The following is a 17,959-nucleotide window of genomic DNA, read 5'->3' as shown; positions in this document are numbered from 1 at the left end:
CTTGGTGTTTTATTTCACATGGACATCAAAACAAAAAGGTCTTGGCTGAAATATGTCATCTCTCTCTTTCTGTGTGACCTCTCCCTCTGTCTGTCTTTTCTCTCTCTTTCTCTTTGAGCATGAGAGAGGAAGAGAAGATAGAGAAAAACAGCCTGTTGGACTGGTAGAGTGGGTCTCTTCATTCAGAAACAGCCATTTATCTCACTGTACAATGTGTTTACTGTGCGTGTGTGTGTGTGTGTGTGTGTGTGTGTGTGTGTGTGTGTGATCTGTATTTTTGCATGTTCATGCTAGTGTGCAGTTGTTATACCATTGTGATTTAAATTAAAAATGTAATATGAAATTAGGAAACGTTTATGATTCTGTCACAACTTTGCTTATTTGATTGACTGATCATGTGAACACTGTACAGACGATCAGATATTTGTGAATCCATTGAAGCACACGCATTTTGGATCATCTCAAACCATGTTGGAGAACATGATCATCAGGTTTTAAACAAACTTGCAGAGTTGATGTAGCTTGAGTGCTGCTATTCAACTTTTCACTCAAAATTAGATGCTGGTAATATCATAATGGGGCAAAATCATCCAATTAGAGAAAATGTAAAATAGAAGCATTTTACCCCACTGCATACAGAGACAGAGGGAGGGTGGTCTGCATACTTTGCATACATACTCATGCCATTTCTATGGGAAGACCAAAGTCATTTAAATAGCTGTTTTTACAACAAAAACACAGCTGTTTTCCACAACAATTAAATCCAGACGCACCATATAAGGTACAAATATCATCGGCAGCTTTTTATTAACATTTTTTATCCTTACACAACCTCAAAGATGATTATAATGTTGTTCAGCCATGCTACATGTGTCAAAACGATACTAAAAACAACCAGCAGATGGCACTGCTCGCATTTACTCAGCAAATCACCCACTGGCACAAGGAACAACATCTTGAAGCTTATGTACTTTTTTGATTCTTATCAGGCATTTTTTAAAACCTCAAATTTGTTTTAGTTAGTCTTTTGTGCGTATGTGTGTTATCTAAAAAGAGTAAAGAGATGAAAGGAATCATTTGGTACAGCGCAATGATGTGGAACATCAAACTCAACAAGAGCTGCTTGCATTCCTCTCTCTCTCTCTCTCTCTCTCTCTCTCTCTCTCTCTCTCTCACACACACACACACACACACACACACACTCAGTTTCTCTCTCCCCCTTCACATCTCTCTTGGTGTAAAGGTTTTAAGTTTTTCCAGATGTATCCCTTTTCACTGGTAACACTAAGGAGAACAACTGATACTTCTCTCCAAACCATCTGTGGCTGACTGTTACAATGTTGTTGGTTTGTTTCTTTCACGCCTTACCAAAGTTACAGTATTTGCATAAAACAAAAACAGCAGTAGTGTTTAATAGTCATGAAACCTAATATTAAATCACTGTGACTGTAAATCACTTGCTGCTGTGGTTATTGTTGTGTCACTGTTCACCAACCACTGTGGCATGAGAAACAAAAGTGTGTGTTTTAACAGCCACAGTTCACAGACACTGTGACCAGAAAAAGAAATGTGTTTCTACTGCCTCTTCAACACACTGTTATCCGTTTTAGAGGGTTTTTTGAGAGAAGTATCTAGTATGTATAGCATATAGTATATAGTATGCATATAGTATGAATGTATTTTATTATTTTTTTTTATTTTTTTGTCAGGTAAGCTAAAAATCTAGATACATTTTTATATTTTATAGTTATAATAATTTTATAGTTTTATTCAAATCAGAAATATTATTTAATATACAGCAGATAAAGGCCGGAATACTATACAACTTTTATTACTTTTTCATAATACACTACAAGACTTTCAAGTCATTTTGAACACAACAAATGCTTCGCTTTGAGACGCACCACAAATGAAAACAATATCTAAATTCAGCTCAAAATATCAAACATGCTTGGTTGACTGAATCTGAAGCTTAAAATCAGAGTCTGTGCTCATCACTACGCGATTTTCTGTGAAATCTGTCAAGTCCGACTGCCCAAATCCTGAAGACTGGCTTGGAATTTCTGCAAATATTGAAAAATCTTTGCAAAATGATGCTGTGTTTTCCAGCCTTAAGTGAAATTACAACTTGAGGATCATAACAGGTAGAAATAGCTCTTTTTAAGGATAGATCTTCATAAAAATGTAAACTCACCCTCATTTAGTTTCAAACCTTTTTTAAAGGGGTCATCGGATGCCCATTTTCCACAAGTTGGGAATATTCTTTAGGGTTTTCGTGTAAAGTTTGTAACATACTTTGGTTAAAATTCCTCAATGGTTGTGTAAAACAACACCCTTTTTACCTCCTCAAAAACAGCTCTTTTCACAGCAACCCATTTCAGTGCATGTCTCTTTAAATGATAATGAGCAACTGCTCACCCCACCCCTCTCTTCCATGGGGGTGTTGACACAAGACACTTAGGCCCTGTCCCAAATGGCACACTCCGGACTTGTGGACTTCCTCAGAGTCCACACTTTGGTGACGTCATGTAGTGCAGACCTATAGGGCCCTTGGTGCGAGTCCACAAGGGCACATTGAGAGGTATTTTTGGGACAGACTCGATCGTCAAGCCGGAAAAAACGGTCTGGTTGTTGTTGGACAGGAGAAATCACATTTTTGCGCTCCGACGTCTTATCTCCATGTCAACTACACAGCCTAATTTTACAATTCTATATTTTGATATTGTGCATGCCACCTGGGCATTAGACAATAGATACATCATGCCTATTTAAATGATGTATACAGCTGTACATAATAATACATAATGTTCCATTTGAACTAAGATTACAATTTTAACACACAATGAAAATGTGCATGAGTTTCAGATGAATTTACAGGTTTCAATATTCATACTATGTTTACATATGACTCAGTAAAGCCCTGACATTCGGTTCTATTTATTTAATGAATCATAATGTGATCGTATTATTCAATGCACTATTATTATGTTTGAGACATCAACCACTGGTCGATGACCATAATGTTTGTATAAACTGTAGGTAACAACTAGTAAAATGTACATCTAGGTCATAAAAACCGTAATATTTTCTTCTCACCCATGTCAACAATTATCCGTGAGCGAAATCTCCTCCCATCTGTTGTCTGATTGGCCTTTCGCAAGGATTCCTGGGTAGTTAAAGTATGTGGAGCCTGCATCTATGCGGGCTTTGCGGAAGACCGCTTCAAGGGTACAAAGGGGCGCAGCTGAGCACACTTCAGAGCATTAAAATGCTGAATGGGACAGCCTACGGACTCATAGACTCGGCGAGCACGCGCAGTTTAAGTCCACGAGACCGAAAGTCCACATGAAGTGCGCCATTTGGGACAGGGCCGTAAAGTGCGGCCTCGCAGAAAGTAACGACTGAGGGTGGGAATATGCTAATACAGGAAATATGCTAATATGGGACAGTCCCTCAGTAGTTGTGGGCGGAGCATGAGCAATATGACATCATATTGCTCAGAAAATCCAAAAGGCTTGATTATTGAGAGTGTTTAGGCTTTTTGAGGATTAAAAAAAAAGGAGTGAATGGATTTTTTTCATTGTATGGTGGTTGTGTCCACACACTGCAAAGACACATTCATATGCAAACACCATATAAAAGTGAATTTTGCATCCGATGACCCCTTTAAAAGATATTTTGTAAAAAAAAGTGTTTGTTTGTTTTTTTAAATAATGAAAGTTGTTTTTGACCCAATTTACTCAATATCAAAATATCTTCTTTTCTCATTCTTTTAGTCATGAAAATGATTTAAATTTTGAAATGTAGTTTTTTTGGATGAACTGTCACCTAAAGGATTTTGCATGATGCCAAAAGTTGAAAATGCATGCATTATAGTGCCATAAGTCCATTATTACCTGTTTTACTGTGTCAGAAGTTATTAATACATTTGTGCATTCACTCCACACACTCACTCATACTGTGTAAAGGGCAGTAGAGAGTTAAAGTCTGTGGAGCAGATCTAGGTTAAAGAACTTAATGACCCAACCAGCTGCTGCTCATGTCAACCCCTCAAATCTCTTTTCCTCTTCTCCCCCTTTTTCTCTTGTTCTCACGAATACCGATACTGAGATATACACAGTTACAAGCGCTAAAAATCCTGCAGACAGACAGGAATGTAAAATAATTCACACTTTCACTCATCATAAGAGAAACATGCATAAATATGTCATATTTTATAGTCAGGGTTTGGGAGTTTATCATCTTGCACTTGGATTGTTTGGGTGAATGAATTACTATAAATGAGTGATGTGTTTTTATGGAAAGCTTGTTCATCAATAAGGCAGCATGTGTTTCCAATAGACAACCGCCCTGCTTTCTCAGAGAGGGTGAGCGTATAAGAGACATGCCCCCAGAGAGAGACTGAGAAAGAGATGTGTTTGCATGTGTGTGTGTATGCATGTATGTATATGTGTTTGTGCTATGTGAGCTGAATTAAACATAGTGTACTGAGATGCGACAATGATGATGTCAGAACAGAAGTTGTGCCCAAGCTAACAATTTTGGTTTCAAGAAGGTTAGTTTATGGTTATAAAAAAGAAAACCAAATAACCATTAGACAACATTCTGTAGAGTTGCTTGTCACAAAAAAGCTCCATGCAACATTTGAAGAATGTTAGAAGATGGTTAAAAACCTAAAAAGAACATTTATAGAACATTAAGATAAAGGAAATAACCATTGTTTGCTTGAGTACTCACATAAAATATATTTTCATGATTTGTTATCAAAAAAAATTTCTGTGGTTCAGATAACATAATATTTTGAGTTTATGTTGATTAAACCAATCTCCTCCATTGTATTAACTCAAATTTGTTATTTGAATGAACTCAAATTTTTAAAGCAACCAGATTACTTACTATTTTTGTTAAGTTAAACAAGTGTACTGTATGACTTTGTGCATATATTGATTATTTTACAGTAAGCATAGAGATGCTAACACTCTGATTAGCTATTTTTAATTCACAGACTTGGTTCATGAAAACCATCTGCATCAATATCTGGCAACAGGCACGTTATTACACATCCTGCCATTTCTCATTCTCTATCTGTCTCTTTCTTTTTTCTCGTAGCCTATTTCCCCTTGGCCCCTTTTACTTTTTTCTCCTCCTTCTCTCACTCCTTTCCATATCTATTATGTTCTTTCCATTTCCCATGCTATCTGTTTTGCAGTTTTCAAGGATAATGCCACATGGCTTCTTTCTCTTTCTCCCCTCATTTACCTCCTTCATCTGTTGTATATTCTTTCCAGTGTAATTTGAAATTTAAAGCCAGTTGTGTGTGGTCTGTGTATCATATTATTTTGTCCCACAAACACATTTTGTATACGCACAACAGTTTTCTTCATCATGGCTTAGCGTGTGCAGTCACAAATCCAAGTGAGGACAGGACAGGAAATGACCCCTGGGTGTAGGAGTTCCTGGAAACACACACATGCAAACACATTTCAAAGTGCAGAGATATAAGTATGTTTGTCCATGCATTTTTCTGCATCTTTCTATTTCAAGACATTGAAATGTTTGGCATTTTGGCAAATAAAATTCATAACACCAAATGCGCCAATCAGATCCTTGCTAATCTATAATTTCTTTGACATATAAATATATAGGTTTTTTTTAGAAGATCCAATCGGCAGTCAAAATAATTCTCAACACTGCTCGTGGCAGCCCTCCTCCATGCTGAATGTTTGAGTTAAAAGGAAATTTGAAACATCTGGACCTTTCGCTTAATTGAGTGGACGTTATTTATTATGTTCTTGTTGGATTTAGAAAAGGAATGAAACATTGAATTATTCCATGATAACTTTTCTTTGACAAGCTATTTCTACTTCAAACTTATAAATTCAAGTGTTTTGTAGTTGAGTGAAGTCTACCCACGCACTCAAAAGAGCGCGCTCCGCAATCCTTCCCACGACCTGGCACACGGCCTGAGACAGAAATTTGGTCTGAAATTCCCTTTCTTTACTTTTCCATTTTCTCCCTGGCAGAGATTGAGTCTCACGGGACCTTCATGGGAAGAATGTTCGTTTGCTTGGTCTATACACACATGTAGGGTTGGGGACCAACTTCAGAACAGAGCTGGTTCCATTAAAAAAACACACACACACACACACACACACACACACACACACACACACACACACACACACATATATATATATAACACAACTAAGTAATTTTCATGATGTTCAGTGCTGTTATAAGTCGGCATGACAGGGAAGTTGCAATAGTCTTTTGTTCCTATTGTGTCGTATATCCGAGTGAAACAGCTTCTCGAACAAAAAAAGTAGAGCAGGACTTGATTTTGTCCATTGGGATTTGATTGGATCATTGTCATTTTTGCTATTGTTGCGTTCTCATGCGAGTGACAGATTGACCCGCCAGTAAACAAAAGGGAGAGGAAGTTAGTTTGATTACATGAATTAAGAAAAAATGATGATGTGAACGGATAAATCATTTATGAATACAGCAATATTCCATTGAGGTTTGATTTCATGGTGACTTTAAACATTCTGGAATGTGCATTTTTAGTACAGAACACTGCATTAAAAATACTCTGACCATATTTCCTGCAACACTACTAGCAAGGACGCCACTAGAGATTCATGGATGTTTTTGGCAGGTCTGGGCATATTTCCCCAGGGGTTGTATTTTAGTAACAACGGTGTAAAATTGATTGAAATAATGTTATTTTTGGTCAAGGTTGACTAAAAGCATACCTGTCTAATAGTTTGTCTCCAGACACTGATCTTAAATATGACTTACTTTATTTTTATCCCAATAAAGAATGTAAAGTCCCCATCCATCCAACACCAACAAAAGGAACAAAAAAGACTGCAGTAAAAATGGCTACTAGTAGCCAAAACACTTCTTGGATTATCTGGATGTAATGGGTGGTTTTTGACCTATAGTCCAACTGTGGACCCAATGGGTGGAGTTTGACCTAATTAATAACAGCAATAGTATAGAGTGTGAGTATGACGTCACATTGTAGGCCAAACAGCAGTTAGCATCACACTGGTTACCTTGACGAAAATAGGATTTTCCCATAGGCTTTTGGATTATTGTAAAAAACAAGCTCTGTGATCAACAAAATTTTATGAAACTTGCACGTTTTGTCCATCAAGATACTTATCACAGATGAACACATCGTAGGCTATAAACGAACTACACCACGGTCCCACAAATTCAACGTCACCATAACTTAGCTTGAGTTTACCTGTTCAGCGTGATGACGTTTAATGTTCCCGACTGCCTCTGTAGTCCCATCGCCACTTGTAAGCAACCGCCTTTTTCAAGACACATTACAGCTTCAAAAAATCATGAGTCTAGTAATACTTATGTGTTTTCTGTCGTAGAATAAAACGTAAAAGTGTCTTGAGCTTGTGTTCACCGCAGACCTTATTCCAGCCATTTAACCAAAATCCCATTCAAAAAACCCATTGACTTCAGGATGATGGAACCCAGAAGTGCTAAAATGCTAACTAGTTTTCACGTTTTGGCCTTAAAAGTGATGTCATACCTGCATAAGGGATAGGGTTATGGGTAGGGTTTAGGGTGTGGCTGGACCTTCAAGCTCCACCCATTACATCCAGAGAGGGGGTGCTGGACATCAAGCTCCACCCTTAGTGAGCACCACTTGTTTTACTGATCTCTTGTCAGAGGGCTGAAAACATTGAGGAGAACATCATTTTTAATCTCACTGAATTTCCAGAATTGTTATACCCTTTAAAAAAATATCATAGAAAAATGTAGACTAAAATTTAAATGAAGTTAGACCAGTGCAGTACAATTCTCGAAAGAATGACTCCATTTTTGACTCCAAGAATGACAACCAATTCTGGTTGTTTTTTAGTGAATAAAAAACCTACACGTGACCAGTGAGGTCTGATTACCGAATGAATGACTCTTAGGAGCAATTTTTTTGAGAATAAAAAACACTCATGAATCTGTCTCGACAGTTACCGACCCACTAACTAACTGATTCTGATTCGCACAGGGGCGTCGGACTGGGGGTAAAACCAGTACTGATTACCAGGGCCCCAAAGGGAGAGAGGGCCCTTGAAAATTCTGGAATATATTTTATGTTACCTAGATATTTTCATTTCCTAATTACATTTCATAATGAATGTCAGATGAAATGTAAAATTTGTGTATTGGCTGAATAACTTTGTTGATTGACTGACTGGTCCCACCCCTTGCTAATGCGCCAAATGGTTTAGTCCATCTGCACGCATTTTGTTTATGTTAGTTAGTTGAGCATCTGGAGGAGTGCAAACTTCTGCTGTAGAAATGTCTTTCTCAAAGCAAGGCAAATCAGGCCCCCCAAAATGAAAGGAACGACATTAGAAGGAAAGAAAACAAAATGAGGGGAAACAATTGGTAACTGACTTATTTTCAAAGAAAGGTGAGCACAATCTAGAACACGAAATCTGTAGTGCTAAACTGCTTGAATATCTCCACGATCGTTAGTGCTAAAAATCAACTGAGACAACCCACTGAAAGAGCAGAACATACACTTTCAGATGATAATTTGGTTATAGATGTAATCTGAGGTAAAGGCTAAATAAATAAACTGTAGCCTACACTAACAATGCTGTTTGCACAACACACCATTATAATAGCCTAAATTGAAACCTGTTTAATTTTAAATTAATAGGCTATAATATATAAAATTAGCAATAATTAGCAATTATGTAGCCTACGTTGAGTGTTCTATACAAAAAAAAATTGTAATATCATTTAGCTTAAACTTAGTAACCACAGTAAAGTAGGCTAGAGAATGTTGAAAGGAGGTTTGAAATGTGTGTGCACACATGACAAATTATCAGGCTACTCTAAGCATTTACAGTTAATAGTTATTACGCTATAAATATCTAGGTCTACAGATTCATGTGTGCAGAGGCCATATTATTATTATTATTTATTTTTTTGAGGAACATGGGGGCCCATCAGGACTGCCTATGCATAGAGTCCGGGATCTTGTGCTACGCCCCTGGATTCGCAAGTCATTTAGTCACTTTGTCAGGTCCGTCCATCTAAAAATATTTGAACCATTAATTAATTTTATGAAAACATTTCATAAAATTAATGAATTAAGTATGTTTCGATTTTTTCGTTTTAGTATTTTTAGGGCCAGTTATTTGAATTGGATTCATACTGCCTCTAAAAGTTTGCAAAAGTCATTCTAAAGTCTGTGTGTAAACAAACCCTTGGAAGAATTGTTTTCCTGATTTATTGTGTATAGGGCCTAATATGTTGAATCGTTTGGAAACGACTGATCAGTAAATGCAATAGGAATTGCGTTTCTTCCCCTACATTTTTAAAATACTAAAAGAATCCTTAACGCAACCTAAGGAATCGTTCAGTCAGATGAATCTGAACCAGAATCTCTAGATCCGTGTGTGTACCCAGCAAACACGCGACGTCAGATAGACGTTCAGATCATGTCTGTATAACGTCCGTCAGTTCAGAACCACTTTTGTACGTCCTGTGGACGTACAAAACAGGTTCAAAATTTGAACGTCTGACTAAGACCCCCTATGGATGTCTGTGGACGTACAAAACAGGTTCAAAATCTGAACGTCTAACTAGGACCCCCCCTGTGGACGTCTGTGGACGTGCAAAACTGGTTCAATATCTGAACGTCTGACTAGGGACACTTTTGGACGTCTGTGGACGTGCAAAACAGGTTCAAAATCTGAACGTCTGACTAGGACCCCCTATGGACGTCTGTGGACGTGCAAAACTGGTTCACTATCTGAACGTCTGACTAGGGACTCTTTTGGAGGTCTGTGGACGTGCAAAACAGGTTCAAAATCTGAACGTCTGACTAGGACCCCCTATGGACGTCTGTGGACGTGCAAAACTGGTTCACTATCTGAACGTCTGACTAGGGACACTTTTGGACGTCTGTGGACGTGCAAAACAGGTTCAAAATCTGAACGTCTGACTAGGGACTCTTTTGGAGGTCTGTGGACGTGCAAAACAGGTTCAAAATCTGAACGTCTGACTAGGACCCCCTATGGACGTCTGTGGACGTGCAAAACTGGTTCACTATCTGAACGTCTGACTAGGGACACTTTTGGACGTCTGTGGACGTGCAAAACAGGTTCAAAATCTGAACGTCTGACTAGGGACTCTTTTTGACGTCTGTGGACGTGCAAAACAGGTTCAAAATCTGAACGTCTGACTAGGGACACTTTTGGACGTCTGTGGACGTGCAAAACAGGTTCAAAATCTGAACGTCTGACTAGGGACTCTTTTGGAGGTCTGTGGACGTGCAAAACAGGTTCAAAATCTGAACGTCTGACTAGGACCCCCTATGGACGTCTGTGGACGTGCAAAACTGGTTCACTATCTGAACGTCTGACTAGGGACACTTTTGGACGTCTGTGGACGTGCAAAACAGGTTCAAAATCTGAACGTCTGACTAGGGACTCTTTTTGACGTCTGTGGACGTGCAAAACAGGTTCAAAATCTGGACGTCTGACTAGAACCCCCTATGTACGTCTGTGGACGTGCAAAACTGGTTCACTATTTGAACGTCTGACTAGGGACTCTTTTTGACGTCTGTGGACGTGCAAAACTGGTTCACTATCTGAACGTCTGACTAGGGACACTTTTGGACGTCTGTGGACGTGCAAAACAGGTTCAAAATCTGAACGTCTGACTAGGGACTCTTTTTGACGTCTGTGGACGTGCAAAACAGGTTAAAAATCTGAACGTCTGACTAGGGACTCTTTTTGACGTCTGTGGACGTGCAAAACTGGTTCACTATTTGAACGTCTGACTAGGGACTCTTTTTGACGTCTGTGGACGTGCAAAACTGGTTCACTATCTGAACGTCTGACTAGGGACTCTTTTGGAGGTCTGTGGACGTGCAAAACTGGTTCACTATCTGAAAGTCTGACTAGGACCCCTATGGACGTCTGTGGACGTGCAAAACTGGTTCACTATCTGAACGTCTGAATAGGGACTTTTTTTGACGTCTGTGGACGTGCAAAACTGGTTCAAAATCTGAACGTCTGACTAGGGACTCTTTTTGACGTCTGTGGACGTGCAAAACTGGTTCAAAATCTGAACGTCTGACTAGGGACACTTTTGGACGTCTGTGGACGTGCAAAACAGGTTCAAAATCTGAACGTCTGACTAGGACCCCTATGGACGTCTGTGGACGTGCAAAACTGGTTCACTATCTGAACGTCTGAATAGGGACTTTTTTTGACGTCTGTGGACGTGCAAAACTGGTTCAAAATCTGAACGTCTGACTAGGGACTCTTTTTGACGTCTCTGGACGTGCAAAACTGGTTCAAAATCTGAACGTCTGACTAGGGACTCTTTTTGACGTCTGTGGACGTGCGAAACTGGTTCAATATCTGAATGTCAGACTAGGGACTCTTTTTGACGACGTGCAAAACAGGTTCAAAATCTGAACGTCTGACTAGGGACTCTTTTGGAGGTCTGTGGACGTGCGAAACTGGTTCAATATCTGAACGTCTGACTAGGGACTCTATTTGACGTCTGTGGACGTGCGAAACTGGTTCAATATCTGAACGTCTGACTAGGGACTCTTTTTGACGACGTGCGCAACTGGTTCAAAATCTGAACGTCTGACTAGGGACTCTTTTTGACGTCTGTGGACGTGCGAAACTGGTTCAATATCTGAACGTCTGACTAGGGACTCTTTTTGACGACGTGCGCAACTGGTTCAAAATCTGAACGTCTGACTAGGGACTCCTTTGGAGGTCTATGGACGTGCAAAACTGGTTCAATATTTAAACGTCTGACTAGGGACTCTTTTGGACGTCTGTGGACGTGCAAAACTGGTTAAATATCTGAACGTCTGACTAGGGACTCTTTTGGCCATCAGTATTCAGTAGAATTACAACCCACTATCAAGTGGTGCAGAGCACGATTCATGATTATCTGGATCTTGCACATATGGTTGAGCCCACAAAGGGCCTAAAATATTACAGATTTATATTGAAAATGTTGGAGTGGGATCATATGTGTATTTTTGTTTTTGTAAAAACTCCTAATTTAATGTTGATTTAGCACATATACTGCAGTTATTAGTTTGACCATGTCCTGATGTCATTGGAGGACACAGAATCCTTTACGGATGAACAAATATAGCAAATATGTGTGAGATTAGGGTTAGGGTTAGGGTAACCCTAATCCTACTTCAAAATATTTAAATATACCGCAAATTAGGAAAATCAGAAGCTAAATCTATAATAATGAAAGAAGTTATGAGAATGTGGCAGGAACAATATAATAGAGGAAACATGAATACTGGTTTATGTAATAGTTGCAGGTACCTGATCAACATAGCATTGTTATGATGTGAATATGATAGTCAAGAGGGTTAGGGTTAGGGTTAGGGTTGTTAACCCTAGTACAAAATACAGCAAAGTTGTACAGAAAGTTACAGCAAGTAGGAAGCTATAATCGATAATAAGAAAGAAGTTATGAGAATGTGGCAGGAATAGAGGAAGGGACTCTCAGGTTGGGGTAAGGGTATGCAGAAAGAGGAAACCATCAAGATTTTGGTTAGGACACACTGCAAACTCTACACCTGATCAGCAGAGTGTTGTGCAATAAATATGATAGCAGTAGTCAAGAGAAAAATTTAGGACATGGAAGAGACTTGCATATTTGCATTAAGCGCTAGCACTTGCATATTTGCATAGCATTTGCATATTGTTTATCTGCTTCTATTGTTCTCATTTGTAAGTTGCTTGGATAAAAGGGTCAGCTAAATGAATGTAAATGTAAATGAGACTTATTAAAAGAAATGTTAAATAAATCGTTATTTATTTGAGTTTCTGAGAGCTACCAAGCTAATATATACACACTACCGGTCAAAAGTTTTAGATCGGTAAGATTTTTAATGTTTTTAAAAGAAGTATCTTCTGCTCACCAAGGCTGCATTTATTTGATTAAAAATACAAACAAAAACAGTCATATTGTGAAATATTATTACAATTTAAAACAGCTGTTTCCTATGTGAATATAATAGTTAAGTGTAATTTATTCCTGTGATCAAAGCTGAATTTTCAGCAGATACTCCAGTCTTCAGTGACACATGATACTTCAGAAATCATGATAATTTGATGCTCAAGAAACATTTATGATTATTATCAATGTTGAAAACAGTTTTTTTTTATTTTTTATTTCATGATGCTATGATGAATAGAAAGTTCAAAAGAACAGCATTTATCTGAAATTGAAAGCTTTTGTAACATTAAACACTACCCTTCAAAAGTTTGGGGTCAGCAAGAATTTTAATTTTATTTTTGGGGGAAAGAAATAAAATAAATCAATACTTTTATTCATCAAGGATGAGTTAAACTAATCAAACATTACAGTAAAGACATTTATATTGTTAGAAAATATTCTATTTTAAATAAATGCTGTTCTTTTGAACTTTCTATTCATCAAAGAATTTTGAAAAAAAAATTGTACACAACTGTTTTCAACATTGAAAATAATGAATGTTTTTTGAGCATCAAATCATCATATTAGAGATTTCTGAAGGATCATGTGACGAAGACTGGAGTAATGATGTTGAAAATTCAGCTTTCATCTGAGGAATAAATTACATTTTAAAATATATTTATATTTTTATATTTTATACATTTTAAACATTTTATATTTTCATAATATTTCACAATGATACTTATTTTTTTATTATTTTTTATAAAATAAATGCAGCCTTGGTGAGCAGAAAACTTATTTTAAAAACATAACAAATCTTACCGATCTAAAACTTTTGACCAGTAGTGTATATATAAAATATTATTATGAAAATTATTATTTTCTTCATAATAATAATAATAATAGAATAAGCATGATCATTCATAAATTGGGGGTGGCACGGTGGCATCGTGGCACACTAAAACAGTTTGCGACCATATAGTTTGCGGCATTTTGCGACCACCGTTAAAGAAAAAAACCCAAAGAAGAATCGCCACACCGCAACGTCACCTGAAAGGTATATCAAGCGAGACTGGAGACACGTTGATATCCAGAGACTCTGCTTTTATTGAACGAAATCCCGATACAGGTAACAAAAAAACATTAATTTGATATGTTATTCAGTTGACATCAGATGTAGTGAATTAAGTCACATGCCTCTTAATACCTTGAAATACTTATTAAAACGGAGGCATTTTGCGCGGGGTCGACAAACGCGCCGGCGTTGCATACAGACTAAGAAATGTGGGAAAAAATTACAAATTTATCGAAACAAAACTTTGTGCTTAAACATCTGACCCTCCGTTAAGTTTTTTTCTGGAGCACGTGTCTAATCTTAAACAAAACTCAGCAAACAGAGGCATTTAAGCAATATATCTTTATAATATAAGTGTCTACTTTTAAATGATCGAATTCTAAACTAATATAAATATTTTCTGTTTATGTAATCTGTATAAAAAGAGAGAGATGTCCGTCGTTCTCTCATCTGCTAAAGGTAGGCCTAATATGTGAACACGTGAAGAGCGCGCGCTTTTCAAGCAAATGTTCTGAGGCAATCCATGAAAACCTGTCAAAAACATATCAAATTTAATCAGATTCATGTACTTTATGTCGTCTTGTGACGATATTAGGTATAATTATTGCGTAATAGTAAGTTAATATAATGTTAATCTTGGAAAAATCGACCTCAGAAGTGGATTTTCACTTCGAGGAGCATTGGATCCAGCTGTGAATAGTAAGTTATTCTTATGTGCTAAATTGTTCTAATCGCTGAAATGTCTGAAAAACCGTAAAATGTGTGTTTAAATATAAAATCACGACATTTAAATATGTATTTGTAAGCAACGTATAACTGCAAATTAAAATGTATATGCTCTATATTAATGTAGCCTATAATAAAAATCATATGTTACAGACGAAATATGTTTAGACAATTTTCGTTTACTAGTTTTGGGTAGATTATACATTTTTTTTTTGTAAACCATACTAAATATACTATATATTTAGTCTAGTTTAAAGTAAAAATTGTATAATCTATCCAAAACTAGTAAACGAAAATTGTCTAAATATTTGTCAAAAACAGACAAACAGTTTTGGATAGATTATATTTTTTTTTACTGTAAACTAGACTAAATATATAGTCTTTTGTCAAAAATAAAGTAGGTAACGTTTGTTCCAATTCAAATCCTTTGAAATATCTATGATAAAATGTATGCTTTTACAAAGAAAGATTACACTTAAATATTGTTAAAATTGTAATTTTGTTTGACTTATATGTGAAAACTTTAATAAAATGGCAAAACATTTATATTATAAACAAAATCTTACCCATTAAATTATTTTTTTATTGTGTTTTATTAGTGACGAATTTGGGGAGAGAATAAATATTCCAAAACTTTCTGAAAATACAGTATGAGAATTAACTGTGTGTCCTCTTAGCTAAAATGTTTTCTGAAATACTCTTAGAAAAAGTCTTAAATGTTGGACTGATATGCCCATTAATTTTAAGAGTTTATCCTAAAGTGGCACATTTTTAGTCAGAAGATATTTTTTTAATACGGCCCCTGATCTGTATATTTCTGTATATAAAATAGTTGTAGAATTTGAAATATTCTTTATCTCTTTTTTAGGTTGAAGCAATAAAGACAGAAAAAGAGGTAAGTTTATGTTGAAGCAGAAAACCTTTATCATATGTTGCTTCTCAAACGAAATCAATTGTACTAGGAACTAGTTTGGTTTGAGCACAAACTAGGGCTGCTCGATTATGTAAAAAAAATCATAATCACAATTATTTTGGTCAGTATTGAAACCACTATTATGTATCTCAAATACATTAAGGCCCAGTTCCAGGAATGCACTAATGTTGTTGGTAGTACCAGTTTGCAACAATTATTAGTTACCACTAAGTTGTTAACACTCTGGAATAGGGATGGGACAATTACCGTTTTCACTATAAACCACAATAAAATGTATTGACTGTTAGTAATATTGTTTAAAATTGAATTATCATTAAAGGGATACTCCACTTTTTTTTGGAAATAGGCTCATTTTACAACTCCCCCAGAGTTAAACAGTGGACTCTTACCGTTTTTGAATCCATTCAGCCGATCTCCGGGTCTTTAGAAGAATGTCACATTGACTGGTCCCATTGACTGGTCCCATTGACTTCCATAGTATATCTTTTTTCCTATTATGGAAGTCAATGGGACCAAAAACTGTCTGGTTACTGACATTCTTCCAAAGACCCGGAGATCGGCTGAATGGATTCGAAAGTGTTAAAAATCAACTGTTTAACACAGCTATAATTTCAATTTATTCATATAGCCTACATCATTGCGTGTTTTACGTGACATCTGCATGTTAATTCCATTTGCATGACTGGATTCAGGGATGCGCTCTGCAAACGGGACATACCTTTATCTGCATGGATAGATGGTCTACGTTTCCTCCTTTTAGAGCCACATTGCGTCCACATTTTCAGCAAATTGGATATCTAACCATGCGTTTTTCCTACATCTAAAGTATTCACATAGCCTAGCCTACTGGCCATGGTTCGCTTCATAATAATTCGAGGGCGTTTCTCTTCCAGCTGAGTCAGCGTCTTTTGCACGTTTGTTCTCCCGCCCTTCAATCAATGTAGCAGTTTCCGGAGCGCGATTGTTTTTTTGTTTGTTTTTTTCAAACTTTGTAAATTATTATTATAATATAAATATTTTTTTTACTGAGTAACGGATGTGATTTAAAATGTAGCAAAGTACAATACTTCAAACAAAATGTACTTAAGTAAAAGTAAAATTACAGATTTTAAAAACTAATTGATACACATTAACAGACAACAAGCAACAAACAGACAGGGATGCATAGAAATATAAAAAATACAGAAAAAAAATATTTTAACATTCAAGCTGAGAGAGTTATGGCTTCGGAAGGGGCGGATGTGCGCGTGTCATCCAGAACACAAGCCAAAATAAGAGTGTTCATGCAAAAAAAGAACATATACTAGAACATACTATTTTGGTGATTGTTGGGAGCCAATATTGAAACTCAATTAATTGCACAGCCCTAGCTGAAACCCCTCTTCATCATTACACCAACAAGTACTGATGACTGATTTTTGTTTTAATTTTAAAATAAAGTATAATCAATCAAATTTATGCTATAGTCCAACTACGTCACGTAAACCTTGACTAATGCATGACTCTTTCAGTGACATTCTAAATACATAGATTTAGAGCTTTGAGAACTGTTGGCATAGTAAAACATTTTATTGTGAGGAAGGACATTTCAGAATCGAATTCAGGATCAAACTATGTATTACAGATGGCTTATTTAAAAGCATGGCGCAAAAGGAAGGCAGAGATGGATCAGTTCCTGCATTCTGACAGTGATGATGACCATGAAAGTCAGAGATCAGTTAAAGATAGATCAACCTGTGGCTTACATAACCAGGCTGACAGTGCAAGCAGTTTTGAATGTATTTATTCAGCAACTGAAAGTTCAACAACAGATGAATCAGACTTTGACACTGATGTAGAGAATGCGTCTTCTGATTCAGAAAAAGAAGTTCTAAATGATGATGCTGAATTGGATGTTCCCGATTTAGAAGAGAACTTAAGACAATGGTCTACAAAGAACAAAACCACACAAAGATCCTTAAATGAATTACTGACAATATTAAGAAAGCAAGGACACCTGCTACCAAAGGATGCAAGAACACTCCTTGCTACACCACGAGCTGTAGGATCTGAGCCAAAATGTGGTGGGCAATATATTTATTATGGGTTAGAAAAGGGGATTTGCCATTTACTAACTCAGACAATGACTTTCAGACATGATCATGATTCAATAAACCTCAGCATCAATATTGATGGTGTCCCACTCTTTAAAAGCAGCAAAGTCCAGTTCTGGCCAATACTTGCGAAGTTTCACAACTTTGAGCCAT

This window comes from Abramis brama (genome assembly GCF_963993115.1).
Source record: "Abramis brama genome assembly, chromosome: 12".
Taxonomy (NCBI): Eukaryota; Metazoa; Chordata; class Actinopteri; order Cypriniformes; family Leuciscidae; genus Abramis; species Abramis brama.
Note: the sequence above shows the minus strand (reverse complement) of the source record.